The sequence below is a fragment of the Rattus norvegicus genome, chromosome X (genome assembly GCF_036323735.1).
Source record: "Rattus norvegicus strain BN/NHsdMcwi chromosome X, GRCr8, whole genome shotgun sequence".
Lineage (NCBI taxonomy): Eukaryota > Metazoa > Chordata > Mammalia > Rodentia > Muridae > Rattus > Rattus norvegicus.
In genome coordinates this window covers 93969258-93980532 of record NC_086039.1, presented here as the reverse complement: position 1 = coordinate 93980532, position 11275 = coordinate 93969258, and the positions used below count along the sequence as shown (strand labels likewise).

Genomic DNA, 11275 nt, shown 5'->3' with positions numbered 1-11275 from the left:
TAAACGAGACAGAAAGATGAAAATAAAGGTCAGAGACAGGAGCTGGAAAAGATGTTAGAACCAAAGATACTACAACTCATGGATCAGACTGAGCAGTGAAGAGAAAATCATGAGGATTAGAAGCTAGACATGGATATTAACCTTTTAAAATTAATCAATCAGAACAAAAGAACAGCAGACTATCAGAACTGCAATATAAAGAAAAACAAAACAAAATGTGGAGACAGAAATTTGAACAGAGAATAAAGGAATTCCAGGAACATTAGGAGCAACAAAAGGAGAGATAAGAATCCTGGACCCAGACTTTAAGAGAGGAATTTAAAATTTCGATTGAAAAAAGATTCAGGTAAAGACAGAAGATAGAATTAAAGAAAGGTAATCGAAGTTTATTAGAAACAAACTTTAGTCTATCCAGCTAATATACAACAAAGATTTCCAGACAATGATTATCCACAGGGTTATTAGAAATTTGAATGGCAACCCATGGATGTATGTTGGCGCCAGCACCGACACAGTACCGAGAATCGGGCGAAAGCCTACGGGATGAAAGAAACACATATACACACACACAGGTTATCATGTCATGCCAGGAGACGAAGAGAGGAAGAGAGAGAGAGAGACAGAGGAAGAGTGGAAGAGCAGAAGAGTGAGAGTCTCCTGTAGCTTTATTCACCACTTATATACTCAAGTCTCCAGGTAGAAAATAACTGGGAAGCACAGTGGGAAACCCTGGCTCATGACTACCTGGCTCTTGACTTCGGTAACAAAAGACCGACTACGAGACCTGAATTAATTAGGGAGAAATCTGAGAAGACCAGCCTAAATCTCAAGGATAAAGGCTGAGGAAATAAAAGGCAGAAGTAAATTGACCACCACCCAGGTGTGGTCCAGGTGTGTCAGTTCCACATGCACCAGCCGGGCTCAGCAAAGGTCATGCAGTGGAGACACCCGGTGTTTACTACTTGGCCTTTTCTTCCTGTGCTGTAAATACATGGGAGAGGCCTCTGTCCAACAATCCCATGACTTTATTGTGGCCATACAGTTACAAAGCGGCCAGGTCCAAATCCAATATGGCTCACTACAGATGTATTAGAGGATATTTAAGGAAAGTGTTACTAATTTTGGAATCCATTCACCATTTGTAAAACAAATACTGATTTCTTGGGGGTATTAAAATATAATAATATCCCACTACTGGAAAGTATGGCAAGAGCCATACTAAAGCCTGCTGCAAAATTTCAATGGATCTCATGGTGGAGAGAAGAGGGGGGAAGGAAAATGGAGATGAATCAAGTGGCCTGGAGAAACCGCAAGTCATAAAGGATCTCATAGTTGAGGTAATATAGTGTTAGATCTGCCCAATCTAGGACCACAGTTTGTCTTCATTTTATTTGATATGTGTTTTCATTGGACAGGCTTATTTGGGTTGGAGAATTTACCAGTGGTGAAACAATTTGTTACACAAGAATCTACTAAAAATGTAAGCTTATCAGCCTGAGAGAGTTACGTTTTTTTCTAAGTAAGAAAGAGCTGGAGCTATGATTAGTCATGTGATGGCTCAAGCATGAGAACTTTAAAGGAACAGAGGAGGAGTCTTCTCACAGACTCTAGGTCCCCTACTGTGAAAAGTACAGGCTGCTCCTGGTCACAGAGAACTGAAGAATGGAAGCTGACTGCCTCCTTAAGAGATGTTGATTAGAGTATGATTTATTTAAAAGACTGGTTTATTTGTTTACAAATGGGATCTCATAAAACTGCAAAGCTTCTGTAAGGCAAAGGACAATGTTGTTAGCACAAAACTGCAACCAACAGATTAGGAAAAGATCTTTACCAATCCTAAAACTGATAGAAGGCTTATATCCAAAATATACAAAGAACTCACGAAGTTTGATTGCAGGGAGACAAATAACCCTATTAAAAATGGGGTTCAGACCGAAACAAAGAATTCACAGCTGAGGAATGCCGAATGGCTGAGAAGCACCCAAAGAAATGTTCAACATCTTTAGTCATGGGAAATGCATATCAAAACAACCCTGAGATTCCACCTCACACCAGTCAGAATTGCTAAGATCAAAAATTCTAGTGACAGCAGCTGTTGGGCAGGATGTGGAGAAAGAAGAATGCTCCTCCATTGTTGGTGGGATTGCAGACTGGTACAACCATTCTGGAAATCAGTCTGGAGGTTCCTCAGAAAATTGGACATTGCACTTTATGAGGATGCAGCTACACCTCTCTTAGCCATATACCCAAAAGATGCTTCAACATACAACAAAGACACATGCTCCACTTTGTTCATTGCAGCCTTATTTATAATAGCCAGTAGCTGGAATGAATCCAGATGCCCTTCAACAGAGGAATGGATGCAGAAAATGTGGTACATCTACACAATGGAATACTGTCACACTCGCAACCTCTCGGTGGCAAGAAAACACGCGGGGACATAAGAGTCCTTGCTGTAGCAAAAACTTGTATTGAAATCTTAAGGAGAGCCCCGCGCGCCCGCATGGCATGGCTTATATAAACCCTAGCGCGGCGCATCCACACCTGATTGGTCGCTTACCCATGATCTCATGAAAGACCTCCAGAGAGGACCTTTCCCTCTGGAGGAGACCCCAAGCGCCCAATGACCAAGCCGAGGCCACTCGGATGCAATCAGCAAGAGGGTTTATTGGAAAACACAGGTACCTGCGGGCACACAGTCTCTTCAGAGGACTTGCTCGACCAGCAGCTCCATCATGGGGCTTTTATAGGGTTTGGGAAGCAGAAGCGGGCGTACAGAAGCAGATGCATAGTTACGGGGATTGGTGGATTTAAACGAGGCATATAGACATGTTCACATATGATTGGTTATTTCACATGATGAGGTAATAAGGTATAGCTACACACATTGGCAGGTTTGAATCATATTCGAATGAGGTTGTAACATGGTAAAACAGTACGTGCGGGCTGGGATGTCCTGAATGACGGGGGCTAGGGGCTTATCCCTTCCTGCCAGATCCGGTACTCCTAGTCTGTTCTGTATTCCTTTCCTTTTATGGTTTGTTAGTTTTAAAGGTGACTCGGCCCTAGGTATCTGGGCGTGCCTGGGGTCGTTCAAGCCTGTTGTGAAAGACCCCCGAAGGGAGCCCCCCACTCAAGTCTCGGGAAAGACGCGCACCCAGTAGGACACAGACACCGACCTGCTGCAATCACACGAGGAAGATTTATTGTAGGCGAGATGAAACGAGAGCTCAGGCCAGCATGCTGGGGTCGAGACTCATACACCACACAGGGAGTAGAGGAGTTCGACCCCGACCTGAATTTTCACAGAGCTTATAAAGGAAAAAACCACAAACCAGGGGGATCAAGAGGGAGGGAGGAGGGGAATTCCAAAACCACAAACTGCCCATACATTTAGGTCATATGCTAGTCATGTGTAACACTAGGCAACACACCCAGGACTTTGTGACATTGTGATTAGGGGTAGTGACATTTTCAGGGCCATTGGACCATTGTGGCCGGAGGCTATGGGTCATTGTGGCTGTTCCAGGAAACTTTTCATGCAAGAATGTTCCGGGAACCATTGTACAGCAAGGGAGGGGTGAAAAGTTCATGTTCTCACAGACCCTACCTCTTCTTTTTGGGTAGCTAGGCGGCTTATTATTAATTTTTAATCCTTCATTCCCCACTTCTTTTTTTTGTTAATAGTTCTAATCCTAGAACTTCATGGAGAACTCAGCTTCATCTAGCATAACAGCTTGGTATTGTAGTCTTAACATGAGGATTCTAACCTGGACACTATCCAAGCCTATCCACCAAGGTCATGACTAGCTTTTAGAACTTCTAAGCTTATACGGACTGTGATCCCTGAGGCACAGTCCCAAGAAGTGTTAAGAGTACTAACATATGCAATGTTACATCATTTGTAATGGAAATCAAGCCTATCCCACACCTATCTTGATAGAACCCAGGACAAACATGACTGAATTTCCCTCTAGGTCCCAGCTCTCAGCCCCAACAGCTAGTACACGGCTGGTGAGGGCTGAGAATTGACAGCTGTCAGGGTGGTCAGCAGCACCAGGTACGGTCCTTTCCAGCGAGGCTCGAGTGTCTGGACTCAGTGTAGCTGCAACCTGGAACTGATGGGATGTCTCAGGGGTCTCCGGGGCATAGGCTGCTGTCAGCTGTGAGCAGATTTCTTTCTGTATCACCTGTAGGTCTTTTAGCCTGGCACACAAATCATTATTACTATGGCACTATGACATGTTGGTTCAGTAACATCATCTAATACAGTCAGGGGGGCTGAGGCCCCATATAAGATCTCAAAGGGGGTAAGGCTGAATCTGGAAGGGGTATTTCTTGCTCTGAAGAGAGCAAGAGGGAAGGAGTGTCACCCAGTCTGTGCCAGTCTCCATGGTTAATTTGGTCAGGGTCTCTTTTAGAGTTCTATTTATTTACCCTACCTGTCCTGAACTTTGAGGTCTGTAAATACAATGTAATTTCCAATTGACCTCTAAATACTTGGCCACACCCTGGCTTACCTTGGCAACGAAAGTAGGGCCAGTTGTCTGACCAGATTACCTTGGGCATTCCAAATTGGAGGAAGATTTCTTCCAGTATCTTCTTGATGATTGCAGAGGCCGTCTCTTGTTTGGTGAGGAAAGCTTCTATCTATTCCTGAAAAAGTATCTACAAGCACTAGGAGATACTTGTGATTATATTTTTCTGGTTTTATCTCAGTGAAGTTCACTTCGACTTTTCACCAAACTCTCTAGGTCTCTTTGCCCTGTTTGCTTGCTAAGCATTCACTTATTGACATACCTTATACTTTCTACTGTCTCTCTGGCTAAAATCTTAAAGTCTATTACATACACTTAACTACTTGTACAAACTTTTTATCTCCTAATTGAGTCCATTTCTGTATTTGGCAAAGTGAGTCTTTTCTTTGTTCTCTGGGAAGTATAGCTTTCCCCTCAATGTGCCATTGTCCTTTATCTTTTAAGCAATTTGGGCCTTTTCTAAGTGAGGCCATCCCTTAGTCCGATCCCAGTTCCCAGTGGCTGTCTCTTGCAGGCCTGCAACCAGGATGGGCTCCTGCATAACCATTTTTCGAGCCACTTTATCTGCTTCGTTATTGCCCCATGTCACTGAATCTCTTCCCTCCTGATATCCTGAGCAATGAATAGTACTCACAGTTGTTGGCTTCACCAGGGCATCCAAGAGATGGTAAAGGCATCTGCAGTGCTGATGTACTGGGGGGGGTAGAGGTTCAGTCATCCCAGATGACATTGTGTTGTCCACCATGGCAGCACCCACTTGTCTCTGACCTTCATTCATGAAGAGAACTGTTCCCGTCTGTGGACAAGGTCCTCGGCTTTCAGCAGGGGTCAATCAGCCAGTCGCAGAGGTCTTTCCTCCACCCATGGGCTTCTGCCAGTACTTGACACTCGTGCTGTGGTGGCTCCAGGTCCGGATTGGGCAGCAAGGTGACCAGATTGTCCCCAACCGGTGGAGAATCTAGTCCATGGCAGCTGACCAGTGGTCCCATCTTTTGGGACACTCTATTCAAAGGCAGAACATCAGCCACTCTATCACAGTTTAAGTCCTGGATTGGGTGATAATTGTTAGTGCCCGGCTGGCAGGAGTGATATGTTCCAAGTAGAACAGCGCTAAGCCATTCGTCTCCCAGCATCAGGTACTGGTGCACTGAGACAGGTCTTAAGCTCCGCATACACAGTCTGTAGATATGCATACACATGGCCTCACCCAGCCATTTCAGCCCACGCAAGCCATTTTGGAGAGCAATTTTCTCATGAGCAAGGGATAGGGGCAGTCAGGGATGACTATGAACTAGTGGGTTACCCGGCCCACGCCAAGGTCCACTGTTCTTCGGGCAGTCCATAAGTATTGTTTGTTGCCAGTAGGCCCCTGTACCCAAGGTCTTTGGATATTGGCCCACTGGAGGGGGGCATAGGAGCACAGAGCATTGGGTCCCTGCATCCACACTTCCCTTCTATCTCTGTACATAGCCAGCACTCTAGGACCAAGAGGCTCTCCAGTGTCCCCTCTTGTTCTTTCTGGGGCAGTCCCTGACCCAGTGTCTTTTTTTTTTTCTTTGCATTAGGCACACTGATCTTTAGCCAGGAATTCTCTTCTGTTGCCAGGTACTGTCTTCCTAGGTTCCCTAACTACTGTGGCCAGTATATGTTCCTCTCTTGTCTTTTATCTCTCTTTAGCTCTCTAGCTTCCTCTTCTTTTAGTCTCTTTTCTTCCCTAGCTTCCTGCACTCTTTACCTCTTTCTTTCTTTCTTTCTTTTTTTTCTTTTCAGCCTCTCTGCATCTTCTTCTACAGCTATTAGGTGCTGTCCACTTTTCTGCACAGACCCTGAACCATGCATCAACTTACAATAACTCTCTCAGCGACTTAGCTTAACCCTTCAAGTTTCTGTAACTTTCTCTTCATATCTTTTCCTTATCTTAGCCAGATTGGTGGGGCATTTTCCAGCCCCTAGGAGACCGACCCTTGGAGCCTGGCGGCAGACCTGGCACTCCCTACCTTCAGGCGTCTGAAGAGAGCAGGCAGAAGTGAGGGCCTTCTATCCGTGTCTGGAACATTTTTTTCTGGTCTCCAGTAGGATTCCGTCTTTCATCGGTGGTAAAGAAGACCTGTAACAGTTACTAACAAGCATATCAAATGGGATGGTGAGAAAACAAGAGAATCTTGAGAATAGAGTCTACCGAAGAGGGCAAACAGCATTTAGTCACACAGCTAAACCAGGAGGCCTTTCTTGGAACAAAAAGGCCATTGTCAGTGTCAGCTCCATGGCTTTGCCTCTCAAGAGAACCAGCCTCCAAATGACACTAGGCTTCTAGTAACAACTAATAACAAAAGGATGGAGAGATGGTTAGAACCTGGGTGCTAGATGCCAGGGGGCTGATAAAAGAATTGTAACCAGTTCACCTGGGGCTATCAGGACCTCAGTAGTAGCCCTTTACCAAACTGTCTCACTGGGTTTAAAGGGGCCAAGGAAAAGAAAACATTAATCCTGACGTTGGCTACCGCCAAGTAATTTAGTGCTGGAGACTGACTCCTCCCTTGGAATAAAGACAGCAGATAAGGCAGGCTTCCTTAAAGAACTTCTCTAAATGAGTGCTCTCCTACTGTGAGCAAATGTCAGAAATTCCTTTCCTATTCTTGTTTTCCTTATAGCCCCACCTAGCTCTCAGCCTTTTTAGATTATTCTTCCTGTAGCATTTCTAACACAGCCTGTCCCTTTTTTTTTTTTTTTTTTTTTTTAGCCTGTTAACAGCATTTTTGATCTTTTAGGCAGTTATGCACTACGTGTCATACCGGCTGAAACTCTGCCTTTAAGATTCTTTGCTCCCAAGCAAAATTTAAATCTTTCCCAGTTCATCACAGCTGGCTGCGAGCATAAGCACAGATAAAACACTATGTTTTTGTTTTGTTTTTCTTTCCTTTTTTCAGAGCTGGGGACCGAACCCAGGGCCTTGCGCTTGCTAGGCAAGAGCTCTACCACTGAGCTAAATCCCCAACCCCCAAAACACTATGTTTTAAAAATTAACTTTGGCTATCAACCAACACACTGCCACTAGAGCGGGGTCTACAAAATTAAGTTTCTTACTCACTAAGCGTTAAGGGGACCAAGTAAAACTCTTCGACGAACAAAGCAAACAGTTTCATGATTTCAAACACAGTCGTCAGTCCAAGATTTTAAACACGGTCGTCAGTCCAAATTCAAACACGAAACAAAAGTCAAAAAAAACACTGGACAATACCACAGAAAACAATCCAGACAAACAAGACCAAGACAAAGCATCCTATAACCAATTTCCACAGATGCCTGGTACCTTCAGTACCTGGCCCAAACTGCAGCTTAACCTTAGCTGCTTCCGGGATACCAAACACAGAAACAGAATACAGACAACAGACACTAACACATCTAAGCACACTTGTCCGTGCCTATACTTAAATAGGCAGCCGAACTCGACCTCCAAAGTCACAGTCAGATCTTTTTGACTGTCCGTTGCCGGGTCCTCCCGACAAAATTCGGCTCGAGGAACGTTTCTCACGCGTCCCAGAGCCAGGACCCAACAAAGGCTGACTCGTGGAACGTCTCTCACGAGTCCCAGAGCCTGCGCGATTGGGGCGTCCCCCGGTGCGCTTTCTAAAAAGGAAAAAAAGAAAGAAAAAGACTATTCGGAGTAGGAATCCTTCATCTACTCACAGGCGCCATTTCGGGGTGGGGAACCTTCTTCCACCCGTGCACAGGGCAGGAAACCTTCTTCTGCCCAGACAGTGCACTAAGACTCTCGTGCACAGGGCAGGAATCCTTCATCTGCCCAGACAGTGCACTAAGACCTTAAACCGGTACCGAAAAACACAGACTACAGGACTTAATTCACACACACTCACACACACGAGCACAAACAAAAGAGAAAAAAGAAAACAAAACCGACGTCGACTTCGTGTCGACCAGAGGCACTGAAACTGATCGGCAGGTCGCAGACCTTGCCTAACAAACCGGTCGTCAAGGAGTAAAGTCTCCTCTGGACCTATCAGATGGGGTTCACCAGGCGTCCCTGGTCCCCCCTTGTCCTCCTGGGACGTCTCCCAGGGCGAACGGACGGTGGGTACCTGGACACGTCTATCCCTATCCACCCCGCTCTCCTTCCTGGAGCGCGGTCTCACTGAGCGTCCGCAAAACCGAAACAGCGATCGCACCAGATTCCCAGACAGAACATAGACACAGACCCAGACACAGCGCTGAGATAAAACAGAGAATCTTACCTCCAAGTGGGTCTAGGACCCCTGGGTGGTCGCGCAGATCCCGGACGAGCCCCCAAATGAAAGACCCCCGAAGGGAGCCCCCCACTCAAGTCTCGGGAAAGACGCGCACCCAGTAGGACACAGACACCGACCTGCTGCAATCACACGAGGAAGATTTATTGTAGGCGAGATGAAACGAGAGCTCAGGCCAGCATGCTGGGGTCGAGACTCATACACCACACAGGGAGTAGAGGAGTTCGACCCCGACCTGAATTTTCACAGAGCTTATAAAGGAAAAAACCACAAACCAGGGGGATCAAGAGGGAGGGAGGAGGGGAATTCCAAAACCACAAACTGCCCATACATTTAGGTCATATGCTAGTCATGTGTAACACTAGGCAACACACCCAGGACTTTGTGACATTGTGATTAGGGGTAGTGACATTTTCAGGGCCATTGGACCATTGTGGCCGGAGGCTATGGGTCATTGTGGCTGTTCCAGGAAACTTTTCATGCAAGAATGTTCCGGGAACCATTGTACAGCAAGGGAGGGGTGAAAAGTTCATGTTCTCACAGACCCTACCTCTTCTTTTTGGGTAGCTAGGCGGCTTATTATTAATTTTTAATCCTTCAGTTGCAGCTCTGAGTTAAGACTCATGGGGTGGGTCTTTTATTTTCCCCCATTTTCTTTTACCCTTGAGTAAAATCCTTTACTCAAATCGAATTCTAAGGAATCTCTTCCTGTTGTCTTACCCTCTGGTATTGTTGCGTGAGAACAAGCGTCTGAATGCCTGAGAGTCTGTTCTTTATGAACTGCATCAATCTGTTTAGAATGCCGGGGCCAAAGAGGAGGATTAGGAGGAGGATGATTAAGGGTCCCATCAAGGTGGACACCAGGGTAGCAAACCAAGGGGATTGGTTAAACCACCCCTTGAACCAGCCTTGTTGGGAATCAAACATCTTCTGTCACTGGGCAAAGCGTTCTTGGAGCTTAGCTATGTTATCTCTCACCTATCCTGTATGGTCTGCATAGAAACAACATTCTTCTTTTAGAGCAGCACATAGCCCTCCTTCATGAAGGAACAGCATGTCTAGCCCTCTCCTATTTTGTAAGACTACTTCAGACAAAGACGTTATGGACTTTTCTAATGCACTCACGGATTCCTCGATAGCTTTTAGATCTGCATTCATGGCCGCTTTTAGCTGACGAAAGTGACCCGTCTCGATGAGGGCGGTGGTCCCCGTCCCTATACCTGCAGCCATTCCTCCTAAGGTGATTCTTTTTAAGAGTAGAGCTAGGGTCATGGTGATGGGTTCTCGCCTGAATGAGTCAGCCCCTCAAAATGTGAGTATATGTACTCGGGCCCATGGTAGGTGACCTTAGGCCAAATTTCTACCAGTATACAGTAGTCGGAGGATCTGCGGAGGATTGCGGCGGAGATACAAGGTGTCTATCCAGTGTTACAGGCCCAATAGGTGCCTGTAGGAGCTGCTAGGTAGTAGCTTCCAGTGGGGATCCTCTTGGTGATAGCGCAGAGGACCTGGTGAGTGGGGGGTATGGTCCCTATACAGAGTCCCTGTCCTGAGACTTCTGGCAACGTCAGCCTATGGCTAGGGAGGGTTGTGCAGCTGGCCGGGGCCATGGTCTGATTAGTATAATTCCCCATGACTGCCACACCCTCATAATAGGGCGGGCTAGAGACCAGGCACAGCCAGCATTCTTAGGTCTTGTTAGGTTCTGAATAATTGAGTGCCAAGTATGCCCCGGTCACTAAGTTGATTAGCTGGTCTCCCGTTCCTAGCAGCCGAAGGGACAGTGTGGAAGGGTCCCTAGTTGGGGAGGGAGTTGTCAAGATATCCCCGGAGTTCTGAGTGGTGTTTAGCCACAGTGGGGGTTTGACCAGGGGCAGTGCCGGTGCTGGTCGGGAAGGGGGCTTTTGATCCATAAGGACTGGGTTTGGACCAATCTCTTGTCTGACCTGTTCTCTCACCAGTTGGAGGGAGAACAGGAGTCCTGGGTTAGTTTGGCCAGGGGTATACAACCGTATCCCCCACCTATGCCCCACCTTCCAGTCTGTGTTTTTACCTTGATCCGTGAATCCTATTGTAATTTGAGATTCGCCTGGAGTCTCAGTGGAGAAGGCCACTAAGTCCCCCTTCTTGGTCCCCCACCATCCTCAAGTGTAAGTCTCACACCCCCACTTAGCACAGTAGAAGGTCTCAGGACCTCCACACTCCCGTGTCCTCTTACCTCCAGGACAAGTATAAAAATCAGAGTGTCTGCAGGGTGGGTATGAGTTGTGGGGAATCTGCTCAGTATGCTCCCAGGAGTCCTTAGCCAGTTGACAAAGGTTGAAAGTCAAAGGGGGCCACCAGGTTCCTTCAGCATGCTTACCATTAGCTAGGACTTGAGACCAGCCCGTCTCTAAATTAGTTATTATCCAGGACATATTATATACCTGGTGGGGGCTAGCCTCCAGACTCACCCCACCCCTAGTCCATAAGACA

The 11275-nt window shown here is 46.5% G+C and overlaps 1 long non-coding RNA gene across 1 annotated transcript; it reads right to left on the bottom strand.

The window, feature by feature from the left end:
* Positions 1 to 3183: 3183 nt before the first annotated feature.
* Positions 3184 to 9427, bottom strand: LOC134484044 (uncharacterized). The gene is made up of 2 exons (XR_010061354.1): positions 6536 to 9427; positions 3184 to 4206 (listed from the first exon to the last, which is right to left on the bottom strand). It is a non-coding gene; the product is annotated as an uncharacterized LOC134484044 (long non-coding RNA).
* Positions 9428 to 11275: the final 1848 nt, after the last annotated feature.